The sequence below is a fragment of the Schistocerca serialis genome, chromosome 3 (genome assembly GCF_023864345.2).
Source record: "Schistocerca serialis cubense isolate TAMUIC-IGC-003099 chromosome 3, iqSchSeri2.2, whole genome shotgun sequence".
Lineage (NCBI taxonomy): Eukaryota > Metazoa > Arthropoda > Insecta > Orthoptera > Acrididae > Schistocerca > Schistocerca serialis.
In genome coordinates, this window is record NC_064640.1 from 271,913,563 (window position 1) to 271,936,370 (window position 22,808).

A 22,808-nucleotide genomic window follows, 5' to 3' on the forward strand; every position below is an offset into this window, starting at 1 on the left:
CGAATCCAATCACACTACTGAGACGATAGTGCATAGGCACACAATTTGATTAGAAGTCGCTTTTGAGGATCGGTATCAAAAGCCTTCTGGTAATCTAAAAATAAGGGATCAATTTGACATCCCCTGTTGATAGCAAGAACAGAATTATACTTATTTGCAACAAAGACACATCTCATTTTTTATTTGTTCTTCGGGTACGCAAACATTCGAACAACTCACCTTGTTTTATTGATAAATTGGCGACAATGGTCAGACTAGTGCTTAATTTGTATATAGTCGTACAGACATTTATGCTCATGTTTTTTATTAGATTCTAATGTTTCGTGGACACACAGTAACGGCACATTTAGAAAACACCCTGGCCCGATACTGGTCTCCAGACACGTGGTTGGCAAAATATACGACTTCAGTTATGTCAGCAGTGTGGTGATGGAGAATTCTACATTATGAGAGAATATTGTTAACATATTTTTGTCCCCAGTGTTACTTCCAAGAGTGATACTTTTCAGTAGTCTCAACAGATACACTCTATGGAATCTACTGTATCGTGTCTTCAGGAATGGAAGAAAAGGAAAGAGTTTTTGTTTCCACGTTGCGTTTCACAGAACACGCGAAGAGGCTGTTTGCAAAATCCAGTAAAAACACACGGCCGTCAGCGTCCAAAACTACGGCCCTTATCGCACTAAAAGAACAAAAACAAGAAGGAAGCGAAACGCGCAGTTGAAAGAAAATATCTGAATGAGATTCAAGGACAGGAGGTTAACGAACGGCGGCGACATTTGAGCAATTCGATTTATCTCTGGAAATGACACGGCCGGCTTACATTCTGAAACCGTTGTAACGAGTAAATAGGAACGATAGCTGTGTCTTACTGTAACGGTCGATTGGAAGTGACGTCCATATACTCCCTCCAGCATCTTCATCTGTCCTTGACCCCTGAATGGATTTCTCAGGAATGGAGACTGCGATGCCACACCAGGAAATTTGTTGGTACTCTGTGTTGTAACGATTGACTATAGTTGTATCTTTACACGATTACTTTACTGGAGGAGAACTTTGACCCGCGGAAGAAGTCTCCAAAACACAATAATGATTCGCTGTTAGAAATTAATACGAAAGTGAGACGTTCGGTACACCAACGCCAAGCTGCTCCAAATGACCTCGCAGCATGGCGTAGGCAACGTCATTAACAACGCAGTTCCAACACACAGCTACTACAGGGTTCTAAGACAACATGTTTTAAGCATGTGCTTTCATCTTGTAGGTCGGCTAGGTGAAGGCATACAAAGTTATCTCCTGGAAAAACTCACTATGTGGATGGTAATAATACGAGGAAATGAGGTTCAAAATTGTTGCCGAGGCGATGTCGGCTTAGGGACTATTGATACCAGATATTAAAAAGGGACAAGACGTTGAATTTCCAAATTACAGGAATATTACCTTCCAACTTCGGCAGCTGAATAAAATTTAACACCTGAGACAGAAATCAATTTTCAAAGACATTGGGACGCCAAACAATTTTATGACGTTTTCTAAGTGAAGTATAGAACTTCATGTACGAACCTTCAGAATTCATTCAGAAATTTAGTATGTATTTCGATGCAATGATTTTGTGGTGTCACCGCCAGACCCCACACCTGCTAGGTGGTAGCCTTTAAATCGGCCGCGGTCCGTTAGTATACGTCGGACCCGCGTGTCGCCACTATCAGTGATTGCAGACCAAGCGCCGCCACACGGCAGGTCTAGTCTAGAGAGACTCCCTAGCACTCGCCCCAGTTGTACAGCCGACTTTGCTAGCGATGGTTCACTGTCTACATACGCTCTCATTTGCAGAGACGACAGTTTAGCATAGCCTTCAGCTACGTCATTGCTACGACCTAGCAAGGCGCCATATTCAGTTACTATGTCTTCTGAACAGATAATATTGTGACTCATGTACCGTCAAGAGCGACGTTCATCATTAATGGATTAAAGTTAAGTATCAAACTAATTATGTCCGCTCTTTGAATTCTCATTCCTTGTCATGTTCCAGACCTCACGTAAGTATAGTTCTTTCCTCCTCACGCTAGCCTGCTTGAGCTAAGACGCGTGCATTTCGGCCTCCAGTCGTAGCACGGTGTTGGCTCTTCTGCTAACACAAAAGATTTCATTATTTGTCATGATTCACTACCACTGCTGCATATAATTTCAGTCGGTTCTGTGTTTTTTGTGACATATTTTTACTGCGAACACTTAATCGATACTATATCATGCAAATGTGTGTAAATGGACGTATTTTATATTCTAAGGTACTTTATAGTTTAAATTTGTTATTTGTTAAAAATTGCGTTATATCCCGCAGCCACTACATGTACATACAGTTTGTTTATTAATGGTTGGTTGGCTGAAGCCAAATAATTATTACCAGTCTCATGAAGATCCTATAAATGTGTTGGTGTATAGGATTATCAAAGCACTGTTCCATAGTGTCCCCTGTTTGGGACATACGTAGAGACTGATTGACGGGATAACTGACGACGCTCCGGCTGACTCTAGTAACAGCAGTGACGCTGTCGTCTAGCTAGCTGTCACCATGCATTGTTCAAAAAATGGCTCTGAGCACTATGGGACTTAACAGCTGTGGTCATCAGTCCCCTAGAACTTAGAACTACTTAAACCTAACTAACCTAAGGACATCACACAACACCCAGTCATCACGAGGCAGAGAAAATCCCTGACCCCGCCGGGAATCGAACCCGGGAACCCGGGTGTGGGAAGCGAGAACGCTACCGCACGACCACGAGCTGCGGACCGATGCATTGTTCTGTCATGCTTCATATTACAGCGTAAGTGTAATAGGGCAGTGAGTGTGGTATCAGTTTTCCTCTGTAACCCCTCAGCAGACAACTTTCATGTTTCAAAGTCATTATACACTTCTTTTCACAAGAAGCGGAAAAGCACAAAATATCAGTACGTCGGCGAAACAGTAAAGCAATGACACCAAAGTTGGGCGTGTTGTTAGCACTGTAGAGTAACCAAAGTGTAATAGGGCAGTGAGTGTGGTATCAATTTTCCTCTGTAACCCCTCAGCAGACAACTTTCATGTTTCAAAGTCATTATACACTTCTTTTCACAAGAAGCGGAAAAGCACAAAATATCAGTACGTCGGCGAAACAGTAAAGCAATGACACCAAAGTTGGGCGTGTTGTTAGCACTGTAGAGTAACCAAAACTAACCAATGTAAACAAACGGTGATGCGGCCCTCTTGCGTCATTTATACCCAGCAGGTGGTGAGAGAAAGAAGATTAGGGTTTAAGTTTCTGCAGATCCTTCTTGTATACATGGAATGGGACTGCGCGTAGAGAAAGACTTGAAGTAAATAAATTCCGACGGCCGTAATTTTATTAATTATTTTATTGAACTACCAGTTTAGGGTTTAATTTCCCGTCGACATCAAGGATCTTAGAGACGAAGCACTAAGTCAGATTGCTTCAAGGTTGGGGGAAGGAAATCGCCCGCGCTCTGTCAAAGAAACCATCCCGGAATTTGCCTGGAGCGATTTAGGGAAATCTGAGAAAACCTGATTCACGATGGCCTGAAGGGGATTTGAACCACCGTCCTCCCAAATGCGAATCCAATGTGATAACTGCGCCACCGCGTTCGGTGGTGCTGATTGACAGGCGCCCAGGCAGCAGTTTCTGGACGAACTGTGACGGACGAATGTTGGTAAACTTGGTACTCGGACGTCACCAGATGATTAAACGTCAGTTCCGTTGTTCGTACACTGTGGTAACAATTTGCAACCAATATTTCGATCCACATTTGGTGCAGCAGAGGACGAGCAAAGCGGCTACAAAGCGGGCCGATGAAAGATATTTTCTGTTATGCAATCCAAGAAATAGGACCCCAATCTGTAACTACACAGTGTAATATTTTCTAACCCTTTGTTATATCGTTTTTTCCTGCAGCAATCACGAAACTTGGAATATTTGGTTATATTTTTTACATTAGGCATTTACGTTTGGATTGACGAAATGCTTGTGATTTCTCCATGATTTTTGGCAGCCATTGTACTTGCGTAACAGACATTTTAAATCACTACATTTCAAGACACGGTGGAGAAAGGGTTCATTATACCGAATGTGCGGCCCGGGGCACGTCTATGTGTTTATCGCGAAATTGTGTCTTATTTGGGTGTTTTCTCCATTACTGACAGTGCAGCACACGCAGCGTGCAGCAGTCAATGCTAGTGAGAACCGACATTGAAGCAAACCGGGCGTCAGTCACGGCGCAGAGCATAATGGTGGCACTTATTAGCGTGTGCTTATCTGCAGGCTGCAGCCACCGCAGTTCAACGCCGATGTCCACCGAGGACCGAAATGCATTATGTATGTCAAATCAACGTTCTATTCAGGCTGCGACTACTGTGGCCAATGCTTTCAATTTTGGTGTAAAGCGCAAACGCCCCGGTTTTACTGCCATAAACCGTTATCAACAAACTTGCAAGAGCACACGTGTTGTTACTTCCACTTCATTTCTGTTTACATTGTAGCAAGCAAGGAATTTCTTTCCTCACTGATCTTTCCAACGTTGACACGGGTGTCGTGTGTGTGTGTGTGTGTGTGTGTGTGTGTGTGTGTGTGTGTGTGTGTGTGTGTGTGTGTGTAGCGGTCGCTCGGTTCCAGACACTAGCGCCTTGAACCGCACGGCCACTCCGGCCGGCCCGACCCGATATAATATTGCTATACCAAAGACTGTGGGAAAACCGGAAACGGTGAGAATATAAGCGCTTGAGATATGGTGTTGCAGAAACACGCTTAAAATTAAGGGGACTGATGAGATAAGAAACGCGGTGCTTCTCCGTCGAACGTGGGAGGAAGGGAATATGAGGAATATATGAAGTAGAAGAAGGGACTGGATGATAGGACTTACGTTAAGACATCTGGGAATAGCTTCCACGACCCTTGAGGGATCAATAGAGAGCAAAATTTGATGCGGTAGACAAAGATTGAAATGTGTACCGCAAATAATAGAGGATGTTGGATGTAAAGAGTTTCTCTGAAATGAAAAGATTTGCATAGGAAAGGAAATCGAGACGTGCAGAATCAAAACAGGTTGAAGAGTGAAATAAATAAATACATTACAAAGAGACTTTGTCATAGGTTATTTCTCCGCACTGGATCTAATGCCACACATCTCGAGCGTCTTGCTCACTCCCAGGATTCGGCAACACGCGTCGATCTGATGTCTAGAGCTACAGTAAACGAGGGAGGGAGAGAAAGAGACCACTTGTTATCGATTACATTGATTTGTAAGAGTTTGTTGTTGTATTAACAGTTTCTGGTTGTCATGCGACAGGCAGTTTCTTGGTTTATCCATACAGAATAAAAATAATGTAATGGACAGAGTGAAATTTATATGAAAGTACTGTCATGAGTAGATAAAAGTCGAATACGGCGCCAGGAATCAAGGCATCGACTACATCCAGCTGAGTCATACACGGAGGATGTAGTGAGTACGATTATTTTACCTCTCGGGTAGGGATTGGTCTCCTTTCGGTGTCTCCTTTCCAACTTCCATTTCTAAATGCCTGGGAAATTCAAGCTGGTCCCTGATTTATGCAATGTTCCATAATCTCGCAGGATGTGTACGGCTTTCAACGTTCTCTGGGTGAATTCACTTCCTGCAGCTAGCGGCAATGTTTACGTAGCAACACTCCGCCCGCATCGACACCCCTAGGACCTGGGCATTTGGCCTCGAATTCATCTTAGATCCAGTCTGCGTGACCCCGTAGACCTAGTCTATTTAGGGCTTGGTTATGTTTTGTCGTGTTTTATTAAAATTGAGAAAAATACTTACCGGTAGGATCTTGGCAGACCACTAAAATCAAAAAAAGGATAACTGTGGTATCATATTCCGAAGTAAGTGCTGTATTCTACGTTCGGAAGGAAAAGGTAGGAAGGTTAAGTTTCATCGTGCCATCGACTTCGAGGACAAGAGACTGAGCCAGATGAATGCACGCAGATCACCTTTTCCTTGTGAAATCGTAGCGTTCAACGATGCTTTAGATTTCAATTAACTGGCTTTCTTTCAGCTAACCTATCATTCGACCGATTAAACTTTCATTTCTGTAGATGCATCCACCTTCATGCTCACATATTGCTGATTTCTGGTATTGTCTCAGCAACTAGCGAGAAGACATACCCACAGTAATGGCACAATTACGATATATGCCCATGTCAGAGGTGCGACCTCTGAATTACAAATAACTCTACGTCGACACCACGGCAGCCGGCGATTTGACGCATTCTAAAGAAAATTGTTAGACTATTCACTTAGATTTGTCGCAAAGAGATTAACAAGGTAGAAAACAAACGTGTGAAAACTCTAGTGGAAAAATGTATCATCTCTTATATTTGTCATCGCCACAACATCCCTTTACCTCATAAAAACAACAAAGCTCTTGCAAGGGTCTGGATCACCCTGGGCGTTCTCCAAAAACGCAGAAGTTGTCAGCAGTTCGGCCGATGGACTCCTGCCAGTGGTGTATTGATGAGGTACGTACCTATCCTCTGTAACTAGAATTAGAAAGAAAATTCCCAGGTGTTTTCGGAAGGTGAGAAGATCCTTGTACAGCGTATTGTCCAGGCGCACAAAACAAACACCACTACGTGCAAATGGTGGTCTGTTTGTCTGGAGATCAGAAAAGACGCGTATATTACCTACATGTCTTGCGATAGCGCGCTTTTTGGTTAATTTCACTTGCGCCCATTTTATGCAAACTGTTCAGAACGAAGATGTTGGTGCACGACTGAAACTTTTAGAAGAATTTGCACGCGGTGAGACGTCCAAATTTGATTTCTAGACAGAAAGAACTAGATGCGAGAGCTATGCGGAAGACGAGGCAATATCAAAGAGGAATACCGACCTGGTTATCAGTGAAGTGTCAAGCTACCTGTGGTGTGTGGCGGCGCAAGAGCACGAGGGAGTTACACGTGCCAAGAAGCGCTGTAGCGTGCCATGACATTTATACGCTCACAGCTGCGTCTTACGTGTGACGGCTCAACGCGCGAAAAATCGAAAGTGGGACGAGAGCGCAAAGTAGCAGCAGCTTGTAGCCGATTCCAGTGAAATTCTCGGTGCATCACCCCTACCGAATGTGGCGGCTTTCCTAGCGGTTTTTCGATCCAGCAGTGCAATGTGTTCAGTTTACGAAGTCTTTGTGATGAACTGCTTCTATTATTCTCGCCAATTATTCGGCCCTGAAGACCCAGAAAGGAAGATGAACCGAGGAGACGGTAAGTCGCAGCAGGTGGAGGTGAACCGCGTAGTCTCCCTGTGTATCGATTCCACGAGCACAGAAGTCTGCACGCGTGGCGGAACCTAGAGCCCGGAATCGCAGGCGACGGGGTGTAAGGTGAGAGCGGAGGTAGCAGTGGCACGCGTCCAGAACTGATACAGGGCGCCATTAGAATTAAAAATATGCGCGACGTGGCAGTCGCCAGCGCGGTCAGATGCTGCAGTTAATCCAGGAGCAAAGACACGGCAGCTAGGGTTTCAAGGAGTTATCGGCTTAGGCAACCTTACAACGGTCTTCCGGCCAACTTACGCAACTCGCGGGAGGGCTCGCCGTCCGCGTGTGCGACAATGGGACGCACCGGACAGCCGCACGCACCACCGTCTTCCCCCGTACGAGCCAGCTTTCGATTTTGCTCGTTCACGTAACAGCCAAGGTCAGTCTCTGGCGAAGCCTCATAGATTGGCTAACAAGATGTGGAAACGCGATTAGTTCCGCTTTCGCCGCAGAGGCCACTCCGAGCCACGCAATCCCGACGGATATGCCGACACGGAAACCGAAATTTGAGTATCTTCGCGATTTCTCACCTCGTATAAAAAGAGTATATATATATATATATATATATATATATATATATATATATGAACTGAACTGGCATGAAGCTACTGCCGCGTCCATCTAGCTGTCAAATTACTATTTCGCTAATTCGTACAAGAATGTACGATAACATTTCTGGCTATGGCTTCGTGGAAGGGAAATTCTACTTCAGGTGACATTCCCATTGAAAAAGAAGACTATCGCTTTGAAGTATCCCATAATGATACGTGACATCGAAATAGCTGACACTCACAAGGCGTAAAGATGGCGACTGCACATGTGGCCTACTTCCTGCGTTCAAATAGCTTTCAACAATTGGGGACGATTTTATAGCGTTAATCAAATAGCGATCAGCCGCGTTTTGGAGTTGAGGGCCATTTTGTCACGTTAGTTATAACGAAACTTCTATTTCATAAGCGAATATCATGATTTTCGCCGTACGTAAAAGGTAAAGCAGATGAGAAAGAGGAAGATCGTTCTTACACCCCTTCGACGTCGAAGTTATCAAAGACTGGACACTCGCTCAACTGGAGAAAGGACGGGATGGAAGCAGCTGGGTGTGGCCTTGTTGAAGGAAACATACCCGGCATCCACGTTTGGGGAACCGCAGGCAGTCTAAATCAGGAAGACTGCGCGGGAATTTCGCCCTCTGTGAGTGTATAGGTTGCAAGAAATGTGTCGCTTCGCTCCTTTGATCAGACGAGATTACGTAAAGGCCCTCAGTTCCTCAGAAGGTCCCAAAGTTTCAAGGAATATAGAAATTTTGTGGCTGCAGGAAGACGTGAGCAGCAATCACTGCCATCGAAGACACTTCGGACAGCACATCATATGAAGTGGTGGCCAGTTTACGTGTAAGGTGCTCCTCAGCGTGTACTGAAATGAATATACTATTGGCGTGGAGCGGCTATATATATATATATATATATATATATATATATATATATATATATATATATAATTAACAAAATTTAGCGTTTAACGTAGCTCCGGTGACAAAAAAAAAACAGAAATTTTTGCATAAGTCAGTCGCGTACGTAGAATACAGCTCCTCATTCTTTTCGATGGCGGTGGAAGAAAAGATGGGAGGGAAGATTCGTCCGTGACCTTAGTTAGCTGCGTGGTCGCCCATATTGGAACTACGGGCGCTGAAGACGCTCCAGTGGAACACAGTTCAACGCAATATATTCAGTTCGCATAATATTTTCTGCAGTATGCTCCGTAGGCGCATCCTTAAAAATGTTTTCTGGAGCCCGTATCCAAAGCAGCTGGGCGTCATTCTGTATCAATGCGCTACAATTAATGTCGTCTTTTTTCGTATTACAGGAATGCGCTGTGTCAGTTGGTTCGGACGATGGTAGCTGAGGAGCACGTCTCAGACTAACTGGAGCAGGTCCTCCAGAGTTCCGCTCCTGCGACCACTCATCGTATCACAGCGAGGGAGTTGGCGCCGTGGTTAAAAACAATGGCGTCTCCCATTCGGGGAGCACACAGTTGTACTCCCGGCGCGGCCACTCAGGCTGAAGTTTTCCTACATTACTTCAGGCGATTGCTGACTTCGCTGAATAGGTCACGGCCGATTTCATTGATAATTTTGTCTTCGTTCGTCAGATTCAAGTTGACAGAGCTATTAGCATCAGTTTCGTCGTTGCTGGACTGTATAAAAGTTCAGGCGCTTGCATTCAGCACTAAAGAGAGGAAAAATGAGCTGAAAATTCAAACAGACCTGTGAAGACAGTGAGAGAGTGCAAACCACAGGGTCAAGAAAATACGACAAAGTGGTCCAGGTTGGGAGGGAGCACGGGCGGCGTGGACTGTACAGCGGTTGCAAGAGCAGAAACGAGTTGCAGACGGCAGCCGCATCTGTATGCAAAGCGGGCGTCGTTACTGGAAGCGGTAACCTGTTGATGAGCAAGGGAGGCAGGAAGCGAGCGCGCGCGGCTCATCCCCAGCGGACCGGTCGCTGCTGGACCGGAAAACCGCCTGCACCGGCGCGCCGGAAGCTGCGCCCGCCCGAACGTCGCCGAGGGTCCGGCTTCGTTCCCCGGAACCGCAGCTCCCAGCTTCGCCCTCGGAGCCCCGCCCGTCCCTTCTCCCACAAGCGCACTCAGCCGACACGGTAAAGCTCCTTCGGTAAGGGCCCCAAACTGGAACGACAGAGCCGGCAACGACAGCACAGAACAACGCTGCGAACTTCTGCGAGCCAATTGTCGCGCCGCCCGCCGGGAGACACACCCACTCAGCCGTCGACGTCGCGTTTCCTCCCGCAGCACGATCGCCCAGAGAAAGTTTTTGTTCGGCCGCGGCGTGTGCCTGCTTCTGCAAAGCCCACGTACGTTATTCTACAGAAGGTGGCGGAAGCTCTCTTCCAAAAGCCACAGCACTCGTCTTCCACGAAACGTTTCCGGGACCGGCACTCGTAAGTAGTCAGGCAACCACGCACTCGAGAGAGAACGCTAGTTTACTACGTTCAGCCGCTGCCAGTGAAACGGCTGACAGAGCATACACTGTAACCGCAACTCTGTCTTGTGCTTCCGTCTGCTGAAGGGGATTCTAAATCACTTTGCTAGTAGCCAGTAATGTTCGAGTAAACACTGGCGCGGAACACTGCAAAAAAGCAAAACAGTTTGTGCTTGCGGAACCGTTCAAAGAATGCTTCCTTTTCTTAATTAGAACAACGAATAAAAGCCAGGTAGTTGTACCGAGCATTCTTTACAACGGATTCGACAATTTTCACGCGTTACCTTTATGGACAGCCTGCAGCACCATGACAGTGGAGTTGTGTGTTGGCGGATGTTCAACCGGATTTGGAAGCAAAACACTTCAAAGATATTTAGATGATTACTGGTGAAATCAGCGAACTGTTAGGCAATAATGGCACTTTAAAAAGAGAGCAGTCCCGCGACTGTGCTAATTGGACACAGCTAATACAATTAATTCATCTGTATTGTACTTCTGACGCACACAATATATTGTCTGCTAAGGAGACGCAAGTCTTATGTACGAGCTTAGTGGAGTGGAATAATGTGGTACTGCAGCCTGGGGTTCCGTAAAGTGGGCGCCGTGACAGAAACGTCATGCGGAAGAACGAAGACCTGACGGCGCAAAGCACACAAACTGAGAGCAAAATGACAGCAAAAGGTGCCGGTACTCACGGTATCTGCGCATGAGGGACTTCTTGTAGGCGCTGCATCGCAGCTCGCAGTCATCGCTGTCCACGCAGAAGTCGAGAGCGGGCCGCACGCTGAGATCTAGCGGCGCTTCCATGTCTACACAGCCATAGCCCGCGACGGCACAGCGCACACTGCTGGCTCGCGCCCACCAGCGCTGCGCGCCCGCGCCCACCGCGCCCCTGGCGGCAGCCGCCGCAACCCGCCGCCAGCATTGTTACTCCCAACCTGGACCCTCTCTATTACGTCACACGGCGCAGCGCCCGTAGCGTAGGTTAGGAAACACACGCAGCCCGCCGCGTCTTAACGACTCTGCCGCCGCCTGCTTCGCAGATACCTCACTTCTGAGCGACGTACGACGCGACATATTCGCTTCTGCGGTCGACTGTTCTATCTCGCTCGTAGCTCGCTTTTTTCCTTCTGCTAGGTGTGTCTGTATAGTACCTAACGGTGCTCGAGAAATCTGCAGTAGCTTACGAACCCAAATAAGAGAGATCATGTCACTGTTGTTTTCAGTAACGATCTGAAAACGACCTTCGTATAAAATGATTTTACTGTGTGTTCGACCATTCTTTGTAAGTGTTATCTCCATCAAAATTTAAACTACCAGACACAAGAACGAGTTTACTTTTAATGCCGTAATTAGCTCCTCTGTGCTGTAAAACATGCCTTTTTAAGGTTCAGTTCCTCAGTTGGTAAAAACGCGACCGTTATACGACAACTTCGTTGTCCGTCTGTTAAGACCCCTTTTTCTCCGGAAAGAGTGGAGCCATTTAGTTGAAATTTATGTCAAATAGTAAGGTCTACGGTCCCTTGGCGATGTAAAAATTTCATGCTTTTAAGTCTATGCAATCAAAAGACAAGACCGTGCTTTTATACTCGCAAACTCACTCATCAAATGGTTCAAATGGCTCTGAGCACCATGGGACTTAACATCTGAGGTCATCAGTTCCCTAGAACTTAGAACTACTTAAACCTAAGTAACCTAAGGACCACACACACATCCATGGCCGAGGCAGGATTCGAACCTGCGACCGTAGCGGTCGTGCGGTTCCAGACTGTAGCGCCTAGAATCGCTCGGCCTCCCCGACCGGCATTCATCAAAACCTAGAGATTAACTACCTATAAATGGTGTCTCAAACCTTTCGGGTGAAGCTGAAACAGGTGATAGTGGGTCCACACCCAATTATACTGAGTCTGGAAACCAATGGTGGGAAACGTACATTTATTGTGTTATACACAGTGTGCACCGCATAACAACAACGTAGCTCATAGTAACTGTTCAAAGCGACGATCTCCAGTCTCAGCGCGTGTATTGCAACGCCGCGTGCACTTCTGCCGCACTCTCACAAAGATCCCGGGTGTCTGTTGTACACTGGAACAGGCAGCGGGTGATAAACAGCGTACACCCCTGACCCCTAAACAGACATAATGTACTGAACAACACGTATCTTCATCGTTGGATTGGAAAGGGGGGGGGGGGGGGTCCTGCCACATGACCAGCGCGATCGCGCGATTTCACACCTCTGGACTTTTTCCTCTGGGTTACGGCAAGCTGTTGGTGTATGAAACCCCTGTAGAAAATTAAGTTGGTACGGAATCCTCAGAGCGCGAGGCCTCCTCGCACTTGTCCGTTATTTTACGTCTTTATCACAGTTTTAAGTAGAAAAACATTTGTAATATGTCCTAACGTCGTAATGTGCAACTGCAGATTTCCTATTGCTGTTAACGATGTTAGGAAGTAACATATTATTATATGTATGTGTCCGCTATTAGTAAGAAATGGGCGCGGATATACGTGGGTACAGCATAGTAGCTTTTCTCCAAATTTCAGATGGTATGTCACATGTGTAACTTTACCGTTTAGGTAATAATAGCTACTTCTCCTTCTGTTTAGTGTTGTTTGTGTTACAGACGATTACAGCATCTGAAGATGGGAGCGGATGAATCATGTTACCAGCACAACCCTCTCGCAAAACCCTCAAACGTCAGGGCAATGACGCACGTTTTGCAGGGACTGCGAAGACTTCGTATGCTGGCCGAAATGAATGGGTGAAAATTCCTTCCGCCAAAAAGAGTCCGAACCGGACCTTCCAGGTAAGCGGCACTAAAGTGAGCGCGCTGTTGTGGCCTGGACCACGACGACAGTGTGTGGAAAAATTCGTTTGCCTTAAGTATTCTAGCTCATCTACCCCATGCCGCAATTGTAGTAATTCGTAATATTGATCCCCTAGAAAACCACACCATACAATATTAAAATATTTTATACAGCCGATGGTTGGTTCAAATGGCTCTGGGCACTATGGGACTTAACATCTGAGGTCACCCTAGAACTTAGAACTAATTAAACCTAACTAACCTAAGGACATCACACACATCCATGCCCGAGGCAGGGTTCCAACAGCCGATGTCTGAGATGATATAATAAATAACAGTTTAAGATCTATTTATTGCGTGATGACGAAAGTCTAGCACCTTTTTGCAACAACTGAGACAGACGACAAAGTTCAGGTGGAGACAGCTGCATGAGAAACAGAATTCGATTTCTCGTGAATACACACAATTGTGATGCTTCGCTGGCTACACGCAATCATTCGGATGAAACTGTAACCCTTATTCAGTAAATACATTGTCTGTCATTCGGTAATTTATGTTCTGGTGAGTATAATCAGTTAAGTTTTTAAAGAAGGTGGTGGACATAGTGTGTGAATGTGACAGCGAATGGTCTTTTGTACCTAATGAAAAATATTGAGGTTTAAAAGCAAATACACTGCCGTTTGTTCCACTGATATTTCATCACCACCAATCGATTTTCAGCTAAGTAGACCATCATCAGGTTCTTTAAATATGAAGTTGTTCTATTAAGAAGTTTCAGCTGAATCCACTAATGTGTAAAAATTATACTGTATAAAGGTAACGGCGTCTGCCTTCCGCTAATGTCACGTAGAACAAGCACTATATTCCGGAGCAGACAACTATTCCAGTCACCTATACTTACACTTACACATACACTTACATACACAGCTCATACTTCGCGAAGGAAAGGTCCACAAGGGTGCGAAGGTCAGGGAAAAAAGCGTTTCTAATTGGGCGGCTGAGCCTGCCTTTAGGGCTCTCCCAGCTACTCATGCCATACGACTTTACTTTTTTAACGGAGAAAAGTCGAGTATCGTAATCATTTGCACGAAGAATAACTGCCCGAAATTGTGAGCATAGTACTTTTTGAGATCAAAGCAAAACACAAATAAGTAAACAAATAAAATGAAAATAGATAGCATAAACAAATTGTGGAAAATATGCACTGGCAACACTTTTTTCGCACATCATCCGAGGACGGATCAAAACCGCATAAACCATCACACACAGACTAGTTTCTACCGGGGTAGAAATGTAAACGTTGATATACACACGGACACAAATTGTGGCTCGAAATGGCTCTGAGCACTATGGGACTTAACATCTTAGGTCATCAGTCCCCTAGAACTTAGAACTACTTAAACCTAACTAACCTAAGGACATCACACAACACCCAGCCATCACGAGGCAGAGAAAATCCCTGACCCCGCCGGGAATCGAACCCGGGAACCCGGGCGTGGGAAGCGAGAACGCTACCGCACGACCACGAGATGGCACAAATTGTCACCAAAATATGATATGTAGATAATATAGGACGTCAGACACCTGCAATGTGAGACTTTTAATTTTTTCCGCAGTTGATGGTGAACGCACGTACAATGGGTTTCACCGATCGGTAAGATTTTCTGTTGCCATTAATTGTCATTGTCACTGGTTGCAAATGAATGTTTTAGTTTACACTTGTGTGGACATAAACACATCCGAACTAGGGATTGTGCATAGGAAACAGTTTCGTCTGTCTATAAACACGTTTTGTTTACCAGTAAACGGGTATATCAAAAATTATTTTGCTTCACATTTTGGGAGCATGGTATGCAAATTACAAACTTATCTTGATTCATTTCTTAAAAACTTAACTTCTAACTAACAACTCGCGATCAGTGGCAGATGCATATCGCTGTATGACGAGTTCTTAACTTATTCAGTAGCTTTTCCTAGGAATTAGCAGAACAGAATTGTCAGTTTAATAGCAGGAGCTGCGCTGTAGTTCTACTGTCTCCACCGTACAAGAGGGGACAAACCGCACAGCCGCTTCAGGGTATTGGGCGTCTTGCGTAAAACTGCGAAATTTATCTGTCGTGCTCTATGTCTTTGGTATTTTATATGACCAAATGTGAGCTGATGGAGTAAACGCACATAAAACTAAACGAAGTCCGTCGAATCGTTTTTACGTTTTTTAGTTTGTTTCCCACAAGTTTTTCGTGTGGTGTCGAACCGTCTTTGTCCTGATCTGGTACATATCGAAGTTCACGCTTAGAATTTGTCAGACAGATACAGTGATACGATTTACATAGAATATAATGTGCAGTCAAGTTCAAACGAATCTACGTCTTCCTTGGAACGCAGCAGTGTATAGCCTTGGTTAATGCTGGCAACACAAGCTACGCGCGTCTCTACTTCCTGCATTGCTGCGAGGGATTTCCTCGTATGTCACGTACAGCGAACCGCTATTGCAAAAGGCTTCACTAAAAAAATCCTATGATTTTTCTGGGCGAACTTCGCGTAGTTTTATATAAATCTCACTATTATTACTTTCATGGTTCTCTTTCGTCAAAAATTGCAATAGTGACAACGTACGTCTATTGGACGACAATTTCAAAACTTTTACTTAAAGGCGAGCGCAACGTACATCCTTTATAGGGTGTTTTGCGAGGTGTACGTAAAATTGTAACCAACATTCGATTTCGCAGTCAGAACTCTAATATAAACAAAAGTGACTAAATGTGGTTTCAGACTGAGTGTATTAAGGAAGCTTGAACAGCTGAAATATGTCACATGTATTTGCACGTGGTTAAAAAACAGGTCTATTTCCCGCTGTGCGGTGCCGTACGCATCTTGCGATATCGAGGTCAATAGGTCAGGCGCTGACTGTTACATCTAAATCTGGGGACGCTAGCGCAACCAGCACCGCTTTGGACCTGCTGAGGATGAGGAAGGAAATTTTCTCGCTCTCAGCGTTCATCATTTCCTCGTGCCCTATTCGCGATGCTCCAGCAACACCATTCACTCTGGCCACTATTTCGTGGTCGCTGCTAGTGAGTGAGTGCAAAACAAAGAAGGCATAATGCATATATTAAAATCGGCCAACAATGTGTGAATATTTGTTTCATACTTTCGACTCGCAGTGATAAGTCATTCTTTGCCTTGGTTGCTATCTTGTTATTAATAGTTTATTGTCACTGATGCGGCGATAGTATTGGCGACGTTTTACACACTTCCTCACATTTGAATTGCGCAAGTAGTAAAATAGTGCCTCTTAGACATAACTGTGTAACCTTTCCAACATTATCAAGTTTGTGAGTACATTCACGTGAGTGCAAAGTTGAGGACCAAGTTGCTGAAGTTTTTATGTAGAGATTTACATTTTTTTGCACTTACACGAAGCTCAAAATTTCTTCAGTATTCAACAGTCATTCATGGAAGTGTAGGCTTAAAAGGTACAGCGCAAGGAAGGACAAAACAACTTTCACTTCGTTGCTAGTGTGTTCTCTATCATCTCGACGTGACTTATTCCGGACAGAGAATGGTAATTACTTGAATAAGCATTGGGTCCTCAGCGCTCTTCGCTCTGTTTTCAATGAAGTTGGTTTCTCGCAAGTCTTGTTCTGTGAATTTCTCGACTTCTGAGCGTGCTCTTTTACTTGTCGTAAAGAGGCTTCTATACTGTTACTGACCTATACTGTATTTTCGTTGGTTACAGGTAAGAATTTACTATAGCTGCTTCTGGTGATGTTAAAAGAAACAAACTTCATGTCTGTATGAATGCGAAGTAGAGAGTAGAAAGATAATGGACTGACTTTCCTGTTTTTTTTTATGCGATCGGAGTAGAATAAAAGCCTTAAACACGTGTGAAAATCCCTCTTCAAGGGCAATTAAATTAATATTTTTGCTCAGTACGCTGTTTTCTATCTTCAAATCGATCATCGGCACAAAAATAGTGCTACTGTGGTGGTGGTGGTTAGTGTTTAACGTCCCGTCGACAACGAGGTCATTAGAGACGGAGCGCAAGCTCGGGTTAGGGAAGGATTGGGAAGGAAATCGGCCGTGCCCTTTCAAAGGAACCATCCCGGCATTTGCCTGAAACGATTTAGGGAAATCACGGAAAACCTAAATCAGGATGGCCGGAGACGGGATTGAACCGTCGTCCTCCCGAATGCGAGTCCAGTGTGCTAACCACTGCGCCACCTCGCTCGGTGGTGTGCTACTGTAACCAGAACCGTATCGGTATCCTAAGAAGCAGTGCTTACGTGTAATCTAACCATTTAAGAGAATTCTCCCGTTGTGTCTCAGGACACTTGTCACATCTGCGCTGACAGTTAATAAGTAAAACAAAGTCTGAAGGAAAGATGACCACACAGGCAGTTGGCCAATGTTTCTACTTCTGCTGTAATAAAAGGGGACTGTTTGATGCATATGCGATTAAGTTTGTGACTGCCCAGACGTGTCGATAGAGATTACGGGAAATGATTGATCAGCTTTAGTTTGGTTAAAATTCGTGTGTTTGTCCCGCATCCGACACCTTCAGTGAGGCACGTGCTACTGTATCGAAAGCAAAGACCTGTGCTACTTTCACTGAACTCGGGTTCGTAAGATCATCAAGCGTAGTATACGTCAAGACTGTAGGCAGGTGTGTAGTAGTGAAATCAAATGTCATGAAACGCATACGTCAAACGCACTGTTTGACAAAAAAGTTAAACACTCAGAAAACATGGTCGAATTTCAATGTAACGTCATACAGGTACACCCATCTGCGGGTAAGACAATGATTGGAGTTGCAAATCTCTGTGACAGGTCGAACGGCCATCAGAGTGCAGTAGTGTTGTTGATCTTTAATGTTGTTGCTAGGCCTGTTAGAATAAAAGGAGCGTGAACAGGGTCGGGAGCTCAATGATCACTGTGAAGGACACGAAGATGCTGCGTACTCGTGTAAAACAGCATTGTCAGCATGTCAGATTTTCAAATGGGCCTCAAGGTGGATTTCCATTTGTCGACTGTAATGTATTGCGTATACATAGAAAGAAGGATCCTTTATTGTATGATTATATGATAGCGGAACAAACACTGGTAGCAGTTACTTCTGTAAAGTATCTGGGAGTATGCGTGCGGAACGATTTGAAGTGGAATGATCATATAAAATTAATTGTTGGTAAGGCGGGTACCAGGTTGAGATTCATTGGGAGAGTGCTTAGAAAATGTAGTCCATCAACAAAGGAGGTGGCTTACAAAACACTCGTTCGACCTATACTTCAGTATTGCTCATCAGTGTGGGATCCGTACCAGATCGGTCTGACGGAGGAGATAGAGAAGATCCAAAGAAGAGCGGCGCGTTTCGTCACAGGGTTATTTGGTAACCGTGATAGCGTTACGGAGATGTTTAATAAACTCAAGTGGCACTCTCTGCAAGAGAGGCGCTCTGCATCGCGGTGTAGCTTGCTCGCCAGGTTTCGAGAGGGTGCGTTTCTGGATGAGGTATCGAATATATTGCTTCCCCCTACTTATACCTCCCGAGGAGATCACGAATGTAAAATTAGAGAGATTAGAGCGCGCACGGAGGCTTTCAGACAGTCGTTCTTCCCGCGAACCATACGCGACTGGAACAGGAAAGGGAGGTAATGACAGTGGCACGTAAAGTGCCCTCCGCCACACACCGTTGGGTGGCTTGCGGAGTATAAATGTAGATGTAGAATCCTGCAATCTCAAGATTTTTGGGGCATTCTGGTGTGACAGCAGTCCGAGGTTTGACTGCTTGGGAACGTGAGGGCAGGCGTCTTCATTGTCAAGGTTCTGATCGAGCACGTCTGCCCACCACAAGAGAGGATCGCCGTCTTGTACAGTAAGTACGTCATAACCCCTTTATATTTACGCATGCCATCCGGGAAGAAGTAATGGACTCCCTGCAACATTCTGTATCATCCTCTACCATGGTCATAGATGGGCAGTAGATCGACTAGGGTGGTACCGACCCATGCGTAGGCTCCCGTTAACACCACAATACAAACGACTGCGTTTGGAGTAGTGCCGTGACCAGGATGGACGGACTGCTGATGAATGGTGTCCATTGTATTCAGCGATAAGCTGCTGTCCCGACTACGTGGTAGTCGGCGACTATGACGGCGTCTTGAGCGGAGATCCCATGCTTCCAGTGGTTTGGAGAGGGACAGCGGTGTTACTCCTGACGTCACGGTATGGGGACCCATCGGGTATGATTCACGTCAAGGCTGGTAGTGATTAAGGGAACTCTGATTGCACAAAGGTACTTCTGCGTCCACATGCGATACCTCTTGTACGAACGTGTCGTGGTGCAATTTTCAACAGGATAATGTTCGTCATCATATGCTACGTCTCTGTATGAACTGTTGCTTAGTGTTGAGGTGCTTCTTCCGAGACCATCATATACCCAGATCTGTCTCCGATACAAAATGTGTGGAACCAGCTCGGGCGACAACTCTGGACAAGTGTCAGTATCTAGGAAATAAAGGGCCAGTATCCAAACCAGATACTGATATGTAGACTAATCCTGGCAAGTTTGATCGAGTTTGTAAACACTGAAGAAGTGCCACATACCCTCTGAATCCGTGAAGTTTGATTTTGTTTCCTTCTCCCCTGCTGGGTGCTACATTTTTATCAGGCAACGTTTTTGTAACAAGCGTTTGCCAAAGAGTGACGCCTCATTGCTTTTCTGCCAAACTCATGTGCAGCTGCGACTTTGGCAATTAAATAAAAACTAATGGATGTGGAGTTCATATAGGGGAACTGCTGGAGGAAAAACTATCCTATGGGGTTTAGTGGGAGCTAATATCGACGATAACGTGAAAAGCGGGAAATTCCTCTGCATGGCCTTCCACAATTACTCAACGCAGCATCCCCAGGCTCTCCGGCTGCACCGTTAGTCGGTTCACATCACAGCGGGATCCCCTAATGTCCTCCACTCCAGCGCGGTCCGACTCGATCACCAAGTCATTACGACAGTCTCCCATTCTCAGGTGTGTCGATAAAGCTGGGCTGTAGCGGCACTCCTAGTTCGAAATTCCATTACGCGTGACCTTCCCAGAGGCATTTCAGGCAGTTGCTGGCTTTTGTGATCAGCTGGAGTCGGTAGGCTCTCGGCACACGACCGTTACTAGGATTTCGGAAACACGAACAGTCACCCGAGCCCATGCGAACAAAAAACTGAAATATTAACGTGAGCTATATGTCAAACTTCACGAATAAACCGGAGTACTTAATTTCAGGACGTAGCCTTCTTCCAGTGACTGCAGGTAGAATATTGGAGAGTCGTAGTTTGTTTGCTACAGTCTGTCAACAAGACAAAAGGAGTAACATTGCATGGGAACTCCATGAGAACAGTGGCAGAATGATGTGACTTGTTCTTTGGCAACAGAACAATGATAATCATCTTGCGGGGCTGGACAGCCGAGCGCGTTAACGCGCCGCTTCCGCGATTCGGGAGGGGCAGGCAAGCCCGCCCAAGATCGAATCCGTCTCTCTGATGAAAGACAGGAGATGGTGAGCTGGCCGGGTGGCATTGGGTTTTAAGGTGATTGACCACATGAAACTACGTGAATACCGTGCTAGGAGTCCCGTTCCGCCTCAGGAAACATTTAGGAACCGTTCTCAGACATTAACACTAAAGACGCAGCCGGATGGGATACACAGATTTTGTCCCCAAATAACAAAGCCGACCCCGTAAAGCAACGGTAACGGGCAAGGAGGAGGAGGAGGAGGAGGAGGAAGAGGAAGAAGAAGAAGAAGAAGAAGAAGAAGATTCATCTTGCTGGGGGTTGGAAATATTCGCGAAATAAATCTGACTAGCGATGATGAGTGTGGCGACAAAATTTTTCTTAAGTCTAGCTTTGGCATAAGAATTCCTCCGATAGCACGTAAGAATAAAGTGAAAAAGTTGCTGAAAAACTGTGTATACAACTACAACCTACAAAGAAGCATGCCAAGGATGTACAAGACGACGGAAAATGAAAGCACTGAACAGCTACTACTCTTATAGTGTACAAAAATAATTACTCTTTTAGCACATAAACAGGTTCTTCCAAATACTTTGTAATGATATGCTGTCGAACCATAAAGCGCCTAAAAGCAGGGCAATCTGTACAGTTCTATCAACATAGTCACTGCAGTTTTAGATGAAGAATCAGAACAAAGTAAAACAAACATGTTATAATTTTTTCGCCTAAAACAAAACTAAACAAACGTTCTGTATAGTATTTTAGAGAAATAAAACGAAACTCACAAAGGTGTTGGAATATGTTTTTGAGTACAGAATAAAAAAAGAAACACACATTCAGGTTTGCAGAGGAAAGAGTTTTAAAATCTCAAATTGCTCGAAAAATTACATGTAACTGAGATTTTATGTAAATTAATTACACACGCAACAGTAGCAAAGCTGATTCTATCCGAATGAAGCTGCTAGATGAACACATCGATCTCTTTCTTTTTTAACGTGACCTGGGACTGCTGCACGAGGAAGCAGAGCAAGCTGCTAGTTTCCACTAACGCCTGACAAGGGCTCCATGGAATATTTATGGTTTCGAGACGGTCGAAACATGAGCCCGCGTGTGCTGATGCACTGTCGAGCCGGAGCTGGCATCAGAATAAATAAAAGCTGAGGCCAGGTATGAACCTGGAAATTTGAGGAGGAGAGAGTCTTTACAAACACACCATTGCTTTTACGAGGTTTGTATGCTCATGTCAGAGTTATTAAACAAATTATAGCATTGAGACTTTATACCGTGGCTAAATTTAAATGGTATGCGTAGGTTTCACGTATGAAGACGTAATGTACCATTTAGTCTTCAAAATCTTCAAATGTGTGTGAAATCTTATGGGACTTAACTGCTACGGTCATCAGTCCCTCAGCTTACACACTACTTAAAGTAAATTATCCTAAGGACACACACACACACACACACACACACACACACACACACACACACACACGCCTATGCCCGAGGGAGGACTCGAACCTCCGCAGGGACCAGCCGCACAATCCATGACTGCAGCGCCAGAGACCGCTCGGCTAATCCCGCACGGCCAACATTTAGTCTTATACGTAGCCTTCCAATGGATAGAAATCTTGGCCATGTCTCGCAATCGCGAAAGTAAGTGCTATCTTCTATACGACCTGGGATCGAATACTTGTCTGACACGACCAATTTTGGTTTTTATAAATCACTGCACGTGAACTACTAACGTCGATTTCTGTACAATCTGAAATGTTGTCAACGCACTATTGCTCTTAGACCACAACAATACATCCTAAAGGACCGTACCTAGTATTTTAAACATCACTACGTAGTTGGAGACTATTCAGGATGTAGTTATAATAATAATAATAATAATAATAATAATAATAATAAATATGGCTTTTGGAACAGACAAATGTAAGAAAAATAGCATAGTCAAGGGAAAACACACTAAACAAGAAGATTACATATTGGATAACCACAGCGACTGCATAGAAGCGATGGAAAAACAGATGCCTATAAATATCTAGGATACAGACAAAAAAATAGGAATAGATAATACAAATATTAAAGAAGAACTAAAAGAAAAATATAGACAAAGACTAACAAAAATACTGAAAACAGAATTGACAGCAAGAAACAAGACAAAAGCTA

At 44.8% G+C, this 22,808-nt stretch overlaps 1 protein-coding gene across 3 annotated transcripts in view; it reads right to left on the bottom strand.

The window, feature by feature from the left end:
* Positions 1-22,808, bottom strand: part of LOC126470047 (ecdysone-induced protein 74EF-like) — a 617,268-nt gene that overhangs the window by 84,122 nt on the left and 510,338 nt on the right. The window lies entirely within an intron of this gene.